This window comes from Arvicanthis niloticus, chromosome 12 (genome assembly GCF_011762505.2).
Source record: "Arvicanthis niloticus isolate mArvNil1 chromosome 12, mArvNil1.pat.X, whole genome shotgun sequence".
NCBI classification, from domain to species: Eukaryota; Metazoa; Chordata; class Mammalia; order Rodentia; family Muridae; genus Arvicanthis; species Arvicanthis niloticus.
In genome coordinates, this window is record NC_047669.1 from 10115924 (window position 1) to 10127697 (window position 11774).

At 43.6% G+C, this 11774-nt stretch overlaps 1 non-coding gene and 1 pseudogene across 1 annotated transcript; both read left to right on the forward strand.

Moving 5' to 3' along the window:
• Positions 1-34: 34 nt before the first annotated feature.
• Positions 35-3977, forward strand: LOC117717997 (guided entry of tail-anchored proteins factor 1 pseudogene; annotated as a pseudogene).
• Positions 3978-8770: 4793 nt separating this feature from the next.
• LOC117718378 (U6 spliceosomal RNA) lies at positions 8771-8877 on the forward strand. Its single transcript, XR_004608061.1, has one exon. It is a non-coding gene; the product is annotated as a U6 spliceosomal RNA (small nuclear RNA).
• Positions 8878-11774: the final 2897 nt, after the last annotated feature.

Below are 11774 nucleotides of genomic sequence, written 5' to 3' on the forward strand. Positions count from 1 at the left end.
AGGTATTGAGGTAACTGAGCTGTAACATTGCAACATGGGGTTGATGACCCGCTTGTGGGCCTTTGGAAAGAATGTGGGAGTGCAGAGCACTTTTCTAAAACATTGCCCAACTCTCCACAGCGACTTACAGCAGAAACCAGTAAAAGAGCAGCTAAAGGCAACAACCACTTCCAGTGTCCTCTTGCTAATCTTCGCCCAGTTACAAAGGTCTCTACATGTGTGAACAATGAGGACAGTGTAGAAACACCTCCTACATAACATTGCTTGTGGCACATCGGGGTGCACAGACACAGGGTTTTGTCAGCTCTTTGTGTTCCTGACAAGTGCACGAACATCAGCCAAGTGCCGGGAGCTCCACCCTGGACACTGGCACATCTGTCAAACCCTGGGCATCCTGTCTAGCCTCTGGCCATGCCAGCCTCTCTGCTGGGTTCTCTTAGTCTATGTGAAGAAGGGGAAGGGCCAGCAGATTCCTAGAAATTAAAGTGCTTGCCTCAGAGGCCTCAGAGGCCTCAGACTCACAAACACAGTCTGAAGCCAGGAGTTCACAGGAAACCTCTGGATGGTGACACACATTTGTAATCTTGGAATTCCTCCTTTAAACCTGGAGGGGATGCCAGAGGATCAGCAGGAAGTTTAGGTGTGGGGGCGTGTGAAAGCAAGAAAAACAAGGAGACCTGTCTTACCAAGGTGTCTGGTGAGGCATCCACACCTGAGAGCTCTCTGACATCCACATGTGGACTGTGGCTCTTGTGTGCCTGCCCACAGGCATTGTCATCCTTTCTCTGACTGTCTCACAGATGCACATAATAATAATAATAATAAACAATAAGAAAAAGAAGAAGAAAAATAAAAAGAAGAAGAAAGAATAAAAGAAAGGAAAGAGGGGGAAAGAAAAGAAAGAAGAAAAGAAAAAGAAGAAATAAAAATAAAAAAACCTCAAAGGTTGAATTCTGTGTGGTTGATGGGAATTTCTAGTTGGAGATGGAGTCTCCCTGAGAGGCCTAAAGGCCTGGAGCAGGGTATTGTCAATGTGGGTTGAATGGTGACTTTATAAAAGTGCAGCAGGAACAGGCACTGGGCCAGAGGTCCTAAGTAACACCAATGTGACTCTACCTGCCACCTCCTATGTGACTCTGTCTGTACTGATGTGTGCATACATGCCAGTGTGCATGTGTTTCATGCTTGGCTGATTGTGTGCCTAGACCTCCGTGTGTGTGTGTTTCTGGGTGTGAATGACTGTAGGTTTGGATGTGTGCCCATGTGTGTATGAGGCAGAGTCACGGAACCTTCCCATCACGGTTTCTTCCCCTGAGCAATGTGGGAATCATAATATCATAATGGTATGGTTTTAGGGTTTTCACAGAAATCATTTTATTTTAAGCAAGTTTTAGAAGTAAAACCTGAGACATTTAAGCCTTCGTGTAACCAAAACAGTCCAATGACACAGGTCACGGAAGCAAAGACAAGAGAAGGCAGGAGCTGAAGAGAAAATAAGGCAGAGAGTACAAGTCTACCCTGTCAGTTTTCCCAAAGTGGGATGTCAAAGTACAGAATTTCTACAGTTAAAATTTTATATAAGTCACAAGAATTGCAATTTTGTGAAAATGTTCTGTAGAGAACAAAAGGCATGCCCAGTGACTATTTATATTCATATAAGCCCACCAAATGTCATGAAGATTAGAACAAAAGAGACGCTTGCCAGGCAGTGGTGGCACACTCCTTTAATTCCAGCACTTGAAGGCAGATGCTGGTGGATCTCTGAGTTCAAGGCTAGACTGATCTCCAGAATGAATTCCAGGAAAGCCAGGGCCACACAGAGAAACCCTGATTCAATAAACAAACCAACCCCAAACAAAGGAAAGCCGAGTTCTGCAACAGGCTGAGGACAGGGTCCAGAGTGCTCTAATTTGATCAAGCTCATAAACTGTTGTCTAAAAGCAGGAATGGCAGGCAGATCTGTGTAGGAAGTCAAGTGCTCCTGGTTGACACGTTATCTACTTTCTAACATGTAAAATTAACACAGACACTTGTAAAAGGTTGCACAAAGCTACTGCGTTTATAAGAAGCACAAAAGTGAACACAGTAGTCAGTGCACATGCGCAGGCATTCACACCTTCAATGACTGCAGACCCAAGGAAGAGCAGGTGCTCTAGGAGAGCTGGCAAGTGCTGTCACCACTCAGGTCACTCCAGAACAGGCAAATGTCACCCGGGTCAGGTGCTCTTGCTAAGGCTGGAGCAGCAGGTTTAAAGCTGTCAAGTCCAGGCACAGTTTCAAACCTTCTGCATCCATCCACTTGGGTCTGAATTATGTGTCCTGTCTTCCAACGTGTGGCCAAAGCCTTCTGGTTTTTAAAATCCAAAAGGGAATCCCAGAGGTGATCAATGCCACAGAGGTCCTATTAAATAGGAACAGCCTCCAAAGCTGTAGGTGGGAGGAAACAAGGAGAGCCAGAGCACTGATGCCGTAAAACCTGCTTGCTACTTGGTTGGAGCCAGCCCTACGCCATCTAGACTAATGTACAATTATTGTGACATTAATTTCTTATGTTGCTGTGAAGCGTCTTCTGTATCAGTGTGTTTTAAACTGACCAAAACCTCCCATGGGTATGTTCCCTTACAGCCACGGCACATACCTACCTACATAACCTTCAGTTATGGTACAGTTTTCTCTTTCATACAGTCTCTAACAAGTCAGGCCAGGACACTTCTTACCTTTTAATCATATCAGAGAAAGACCTCCTTTAACTAAATTCAACTTTGTGCAATTCAGTATTTCCTAAGAGTTTGTTTATTTCTTTTTGGTTTCTTGATTTCCCTCCCCCCCCCCCCACCGCACCTCCCCCGGCCCCCTTTTTGGCTTAAGCAGCTGACTCTCTGTTCTTGCTTCTGTAAAAGAATGTGACTCCCCAGGGCAACATTCAGCTGGCTCCCATAGAAAGGTCACCTGGTTAATTCTCTCTGGCTAATGTTCTACTTGGTTGCTGGAACTGGCCAGTGAGCGCTGTGCCGGTTATTCGGTGTTTACCATGACCATTGTGGATGGAAGATAGAGAAAATCTGAAAGTGTATTAACCTGGCTCCAGAAGCTTGAGTTCAGATTTCTAAAGAAGGTAGAGGAGGATTAAAGTGCAAGTAAAGAGTTGTTGGAGGAGGCACTGTCACCATGGTGCTCGGGATCCAGGATAAGTGTATCTGAGCCGGACCGCTGGGCGTGGCTACTGGATTTGAGCTTCGTGTTCGGGTGCAACTTGCTGCTCATCCTCCTGCCGTCCCTGTCCTCCTTTATTTCCAGGATGCTGCAGAAGGATGCAAAGCAGGAGTCACAGATGAGAGCAGAGATCCAGGATCTGAAGCTGGAGCTGTCCACCATCAATGTGATGGACGAGGTTGCCAGATACACCAGGCCGGAAATGACGGACAAACTCAAAACTCACGTAAAGGCACGGACAGCTCAGTTGGCCAAGACCAAGTGGTTTGTAAGTGTTGCTTTCTACATAGTACAAGCAGCACTGATGATCTCACTCGTTTGGAAGCATCCCTGCATCCCTGTGGTTTTGGTGCCCAGCAAGTGGATCGCTCCACTGGGCTGCCTGGTAGCCTTTCCTACTTGAATAGCAGGTGGAATTAGAATCACCTGTTGGATTTTAGTCGGTAACAACGTTGTGGCTATTGTTGTCCACCCTTTCAGCTAAGGGGAGGGCACAGCTACAAGTCTTTACAAAAAGGACTCTGATAGGGTAAAGAGCGGATTACAGAGCTGGAGAGATGGCTCAGAGATTAAGAGCTCTGGTTGCTCTACCAGACGGACCTGAGTTCAATTCCCAGCAACCATACGGCAGCTCTCAACTGTCTTTATGTCTTGTCCCAGGGGATCCAACACCCCCACATAGACATACGTGTAGTCAAATTTACCAATGTACATAAAATAATAATAAATAAATTACTTTTTAAAAATTATAATAAAAGAGCAGATTGCACACAACTCCGCAGATTCATGTTTTTTTATGTTTTGGGATATGTTTGTTTTTGTATGTCACCTGGGATTCTTATTGAACTCGGGGTTTTTTACACTTGCCATTTAGCCAGAAAGGCCAGTTACGGCACTCCCATATCGTCTGACATAGCTCTCCATCCATACCAACTGGTAACCAGCAAGCAGCATCTGCTGGTGCTTGTTCTGGGAATGGTTTGGGTCTGTTGGCGGCTGCAAAGTCGGACTTGTAACAACTCCAATAGTGTCATTTTTAATTTTAGAAAAGACCACACTTTTCGTACCACTACTAACCCTCCTTTTTATCTCAGTTATTGAAGGTGACACACGCTAGTGGACATCGCTGTGCTTGTCCCCTTGAAATGTCACACATAAGTGTGTGAAAAATATCACCACACATCTAGGCTTGTTAATTTTTTATAGTGGTACATCTCCACACTTCTGTCTCCTGATGATCTTTCTGGGGACTCCTTCATCCTTAGTTGGACACAGAAGTTCAGTTAAAGTAGCCTCACAGAGAGATGTGTGCAGGCCAGTGGTCCACTGCGTTCCCCCAAACTCAGTACTATGTGAGACTCTAGGGCAGCAGGACAAACCTATGTGGGGAGAGGCAGGCTGAAGGGACTCCAGGAAGGAGTAGGGTTAGTTTCCCCTTAGCCCAGCAGAGTGCCTACATTAAATGGGAATTAATTGGAACATAAGTGATATTTCCTGAACATTTGAATTCATTCTCATGATTATGCTAAAACTTTCTTTGCAGCTGGTAGCCAGTTTTGTTTGTTGTTTGGTTTTCCATGACAGGGTTTCTCTGTGGGCTTAGATTTTTTTGAAACCTACCTTAATTATGTTTCTTTAATGCTTCAGCCTCCCTTCTAGCCCATCACCCTCCAGAGGTAGGGTAAAGAAAGGTTAATAGGAAAAGGTGGTTGTTTAAAATGGTTCTGTGAGGGTGACTCGAATCTTCATTGTCAGCAGTCCAGTCCACCGGCAAACACCAAACAGGAACCAGCAGCTGATGATCCAGAAGAAACCGCAAGGCTCTGCCAACTGGCTCAAGTCTGAGGATTGTCCACTGTCTGTTGGGTTATACTTATACTCTTTCCAAACATCATGTGACCTCTCAAGCGTCTCCTCTAGCAAAACATCACATGTCCTTTCACCAGGCAGCTTCCAGAAAACCACCACATGTCTGTTCTCAGCAAGACAACCTCTCACATGTCTATTTCAACAAAACATCCTCTCATAACAGAATTTCCAGAAAACCATCACAGAACACAACTGAGTCTCCAATGAAACCAGAAATTCCCACTTCTGCACCCCTGCTGCTCAGGGGATGTGTATACTGAAAAGGGGTTGTGGGTTAGAGAGTTGGTCCAGCAATGAAAATGACTGGCTGCTCTTCCAGAAGACCAAGGTTTGATTGCCAGCACTGAATGGCTCTGTGATTACACTTTACCTCAGAACAGTGTGTAATCACAGGGTCAGAGGATCTGACATCCTCTCCTGGCCACGATGAGTTCTGAACATATGTACTGCACTTGAATACATGCAGGTAAAATGCTACCACACAGCTAAACTTAATATCTTCTAAAATTCATTTTCAGGATCTGGTCTATAATGTTGGGGTCCACACTAGTCCCTGTTCGGGCGCCAAAATAATGTTGGGGTCCACACTAGCCACACGTTGGGTGCCAAAATAATGTTGGGGTCCACACTAGCCCCATGTTGGGGCGGCCAAAAAACGTCGCAGCCCAGGCAAAATGTTGAGGCCCAGGCCGACCCACGTTTGGGCGGCCACTGTATCCCGGCCCAAGCTGCTGCTCCGGTCTGCAGGTCAGGGTTCAGCAAGAGCGAGGGTGAGGGCAGACTCTACCTAATGTCTGATGTGTCTGATTCTGTCTGATCTCAGTAGTCTGATTCAGATCTGTTCTGTCTCTGCCTTTTATATGTCTCACATCTAAGCCACGCCTCTAAGTCACACCTATAATCATGCCCTTAGGTCTTGTCTCTAACTCTGATCTCTATACTTCTAAGTCATACTCTTAAGTCACACACCTTTAATGTCACACACCTTTAATCTCAAGGTATCTAAACCAAGATGATCAGAGTGTGCTCAGCTGTTGTAGGCTATTGTAATCCAAGTCTCATGTCAGGGTATATGGCTCAAGATGGCTGCAAAGCTGATAGCCGCTTTCTGCTAAAAGTCGGCCCCCAACAGGTCTACTCAGTCACTTTAATACCGAGAATAAAGTCAGCCATAGATATTTTAACAGTTTTGGTTGAAATGGTGATCATGGCTGTGGTGGTGGGTGCCTTAAATCCCAGTACTCAGAAGGCAGAGCAGGCTGATATATGTAAGTTCAAAACAAAAACAAACAAACAGAAAGATGTTTATGACTTTTTAAAGTAATTTTTTCAATGTGCATTGGTGTTTGGCCTACATATGTGTCTGTGTGAGCATGTTGGATCCACAGGAACTTGAGTTACAGACAATTGTGAGCTGCTGTGTGGGTGCTGGGAAATGAACTCTCCCCTTTTGGAAGAGCGGCCAATGACTTAACCTCTGGGACATTTCTCCAGCCCGGTTTATCACTTTTTAAAAATGTGGTACTAAAGAGCTCCCTTTGGAGCCTTGGCCACTCCTGGAAATTCCTTCTCACGTACTCTTAATGAATCTACATTTGCTCTACTCCAACAAGAAAGAAAGAAGAAGGAAGGAAGGTAAAGTAAAAGAAGAAAGAAAGGAAAATATAGTACTGAGATACTTTGTATTTATATAGTTACTTAAATGCTCATTACTGTTTTCCTGATTCCTAATATGAGCCTTTTGTTTTATTTAGTATTTCATAGCTTCTATCTTAATGTGTAATGTGAAAAATGCAGAAAAATGAAAAAAAAAAAAAAAAACAGAAATGGAAGAGCATGCCTGTAATTCCAGGACTTGGGAGGCAGAGGCAGGAAGTTTGAAAGTTCAAGACCAACCCAGGGTATGTAGAGAGAACCTATCTCTGAAAGAAAGTAAAGGGTTTGGGGGGAGAAAAGGTGCAGATATATTTTAATCTTAGAAACAAAGAAAATGACTGGAGGTCTTGGTGATAGTTTTTTTTTAATTATTTTTAATATTTATTATTTATTTATTTGATTATTCAAAACAAGATTTCTCTGTGCACCCCTGGCTGTCCTGGAACTCTCTCTATAGACCATCGTGGCCTCGAACTCACAGAGATCTGTCTGCTGGGATTAAAGGCATGTGCCACCACAGCAAGCTGGCTATAGCTTTTAAGAAATTTCATTTCCAGTGGTGTGTGTTCCCCCCAGATGGACCCATGCTGCAGGGGCAGTTTGTAAGCTCCACTGTTACTCTATACAAACATAATGAAGTCCAGGCCTGGGGTACACTTCTTCAATCCAGGCACCCAGGGGCAGAGGTAGGTGGGTCTCTTAGAGTTCAAGATCATCCTGGTCTATACATCTGAGTTCCAGGCCGGAGAGAGCCACTGAGTGAGACAATGATAATTTTTTTAGGTTCATCTTTAGGTTTGGAGCTTATCAATCTTTTTTACACTTCCACAAACTATTTCATTATATAATAACTGTGTAACCTTCACCCAATAATAACAATGCACCGCTGAACACTTCAGTAAGAAACTCTGGAAGCACAGCATTGTTTTGCTGATGTCACACGGCTGTGACTGCCTTCACCAGTGCAGATCTGAGGAACAGTGGAGACACATCCATCAGCCGTTGAAATCCGGCGTCCAGGGGAAACCAAGGGTCCTTCACCAACAGGTATTCCCACGTTTAAAAAGCGATTTCACTTAAGACTTTAGCTTCACTCAGATGCACATGAGGAGTCTTTGAGCCTGAGGCCCTAGCAGAGAGAAACACTAGAGTGAGGTGAGTTTCCAGAAGGCCGCTCCTGGCTGAGGCTGCCCTTCATCCCCTGCAGGGAACTCTGCCAGATCCCTACTCCACACTATCCACGCCCAGAGTCATGAGTGGCTCCTTTGTGAACTTGTGTCAGCTCTGAGAACCTGCCCTCTCCTCTTGGTAAATGCATTTCATACTGTGCTCACTAGTTTTCTTATATTTTTGGTTGTGAGCCTAGCGTTTAAGGCTGAGCCAGCTCTCCAGCCCACTCACTAGTTTTCTGTCAACACAACACAAGCTAGTCATGAGATAGGAGAGAGACTCAAGTGAGGAAATGCCCCAAGATCTGGCTGTAGGACATTTTCTTATATAGCTTAAAATTGTTAAACTCTGCTCTGTTGGCCATAGTGGCACAAACTCTGTAGACTCAGTCTTAAAGATTATCAGAAGAAGTTATCTGTCACCTGGTGCCCAGCTGTGAAATTGTATCCTAAGATCCACAATCCACCAGGAAGTTTAGTCTACAAGTCTACAAAGACTGAAACCTTAAATGTCTTCTTGACCAGGAGCAAACCGATGGCGACTTTGCTTCTAGGTGAAGAGTCTCGGTATAGACAGCAGTTAAAACTGTAACAAGCAAAATAAAATTTATGAATATAAATTACGTTTTGGAGAGAAATTACCTGGCAGAGAAGTTGCAAGTCTTTAATCCAAGCACTTGGGAGGCAGAGGTAGGAGGATATCCGATTTTGAGGCCAGCCTGGCCTACAGAGTGAGTTCTAGGACAGTCAGAGTTGCATAGAAAAACCCTGTCAAAGATGGGGCTGAGAGAGAGAGAGAGATTATTAATAAAATGTAATCAAAAGTATTCATTAGATGGAGAAAAACAAAATTTCAACTTTCTGTGCCCACTTGGGCAGCACGTATAGTAAAACTGGACCAGTACAGGGAAGATCAGCACGTTGCCTGCCAGAGGGTGACAGAGAAATTCTCAAAGTGGTCCAGATTTGTATATTGTGTTTTTTTTTTTTTTTTTTTTTTGAAAATCTATTTAACAAAAAAAAAAAAAGTTCTTTTATTGAATGACCCTCTCAGTTACAAAATAAGACTAAGGCAGCACCTGTGTATGTCAAGATGACAACTGGTGAACCATAAAAACAGGGATGGGGAGAAGAGGGCTGAGTGGAGCAAAGGACCAGGGAGAGGCTGTGGAGGGGGGAGAAAGAACAGGAAGATTTTAAGTGGGAAGTCCGCTCAGCCTTTGTCCTTTTGAACCAAGGATGTTTGTTTGTTTGTTTGTTTGTTTCTTTTCCAGATTGTTCTCTCTCCCCGCTCATCTCTTTCTCTCTTTCTCTCTCCCTGTTCCCCTCCCACCTATTTCAGGCTAGCCTTTTCCATTCTTTCTCTCTCTTCTCTCTGTCCTTCTCTGTCTCCTTTCTTTCTCTGCCTCTACTTCCTTCCCACACCCCTTCCCATGTCCCAAACAAAGTTCATTTTATGGTAGACCAGTTGTATGGCTGATATGGGCAGTGGGGCTCAGCATGGACCCACTGAGGCTCCCTCTCCTGCCACATCATGCCACAACATTCCAAAACATATCAGTCGTATCTACAGACGGCCACATGTGAATGCCCAAGGCCAAACTCCATGTATTCCTGTTGCAATGGAATGCAATGCAGACCCAAGAAAGGCGCAAGCAGTCTCTTATGTAATGATGTGGAACTGATGCCCCAAAAACATTGGCTCTGTTGTTATCTAGCAAAGGACACAGGTTTGTTTCCCAGTACCTACATGGCAGCTCACAACTGTCTGTCACTCCAGTCTCGGGCTCAAGGAATCTGAGTCTCTCTTTCTGACCTCAGCAAGCATCAGGAACACATGTTACGTGCATTCCTATGTGCAGGCAAAACATCATACATGTAAGATAAGAAAATCTAGGAGGCCAGGTTGAGGAGGCTTGCATGGTGGTATGCACCTGTAATCATAGCACTTGAGTCACTGAAGTAGGACTTTCATGAGTTGGAGGCCAGCCTGGGCTATAGAGAGAATATCAGGCCAGCCATGGCTATTACATATTAAAACTTGTCAAAAACAAAACAAATACAGAAAAAATAAAGTATGCTATCATTTTCTGTGTGGGAGAGAAAAGAACGCATTTACTTGCAACAATATATGTTAACATTATTAATATTTATTAATTAATAATGTTATTAATTAATAATGTTATTAATTAATAATGTTATTAATTAATAACATTAATTGGTGTATTAATATTTATTGATTAATAATGTTAACATTAAAACATGCAGAAGAAATCAGTATTATTTGGTTGAATCTTGAGAAAATAATGAGGTTCTGGAAGATGGGGTAATTCTTTTTTTTTTTTTTTTTTTTTTTTTTTTTTTTTTTTTTTTTTTCTTTTTTTTTTTTTTTTCTTTTTTTTTTTTTTTCGAGACAGGGTTTCTCTGTGTAGCCCTGGCTGTCCTGGAACTCACTCTGTAAACCAGGCTGGCCTTGAACTCAGAAATCTGCCTGGCTCTGCCTCTCAAGTGCTGGGATTAAAGGTGTGTGCCACCACTGCCCGGCAGGGGTAATTCTTGTGAATATATTATCTATTCAGATTAAAATCAAAAGTTATGTGTGGTAGTGCACCCCTAAAAATCATAGCATTTGGAAGGTAGAGGAAAGGGGACTCATTACACTATAGTCTATTACACAGGGCTGCATAGCAAGACCGTGTCTGATAAAAACAATGAATGGTGCCAGCCACATGGCCCAGAAAGTAAAGCCACCTGATGCCAGTCCTGAAGACTTGGGTTTGAGTCCCAGGATCCACATGGGAGAAGGAGAGAACCAATTCTCACACATTGTGCTCTGATTCTCACACAAGTACTGTGGCACTTGTACGGCCAAACACATAAGCACAAAACAAGTAAGAGGCTGGAGAGACGACTCAGCAGGTGAGAGCACATACTGCTCTGGCAGAGGATACACATGAATATAGTTACAACATATCTTTAAAATAAATAAACAAGCAAATCAAATGTAATTCATAAAACCAATCAATCAACACAATTTTGGAAGATACCGGTTAGGTAAGTGGAGACTATAACATCATTCAGGAAGCAGAAGCAGAACCATCTTAATTCAAGGCCATCCTGGTCTACATAAAGACACTTTTCCCTCCTCTTCCTCCTCCTCTTCCTTCTCTTCCTCTTCTCTCCCCTCCTCCTCTTCTTTCTTTCCTCCTCATCTTCCATCTCCTTCTCCTCCTCGATCTTCCTTTTCCTTCTCGTCCTCCTCCACATCTCCTCCTTTTCTTTGTGTAGGCCTGGCTGTCCTGGAACTAATTCTATAAACCAGGCCAGCCCTAAACTCACAGAAATATATCTGCCTCTGCCTTTCCAATGCTGGGCATAAAGGCATGCACAACTACATCCCAGCTAAAACGATTCTTATTTTTTTTATGAATATTAGCATTTTACCTGCATGTATTCAAGTGCAATACATATAATCAGAGTTCAAGGTAGCCAGGAGAGGATGTCAGATCCTCTGACCCTGTGATTACACACTGTTCTGAGGTACAGTGTAATCACATAACCATTCAGTGCTGACAATCAAACCTTGGCCTTCTGGAAGAGCAGCCAGTCATTTTCATTGCTGGACCAACTCTCTAACCCACAACCCCTTTTCAGTATACACATCCCCTGAGCAGCAGGGGTGCTGAAGTGGGAATTTCTGGTTTCAGTGGAGACTCAGTTGTGTTCTGTGATGTTTTTCTGGAAATTCTGTTATGAGAGGATGTTTTGTTGAAATAGACATGTGAGAGGTTGTTTTGCTGAGAACAGACATGTGGTGGTTTTCTGGAAGCTGCCTGGTGAAAGGACATGTGATGTTTAACTGAAGTG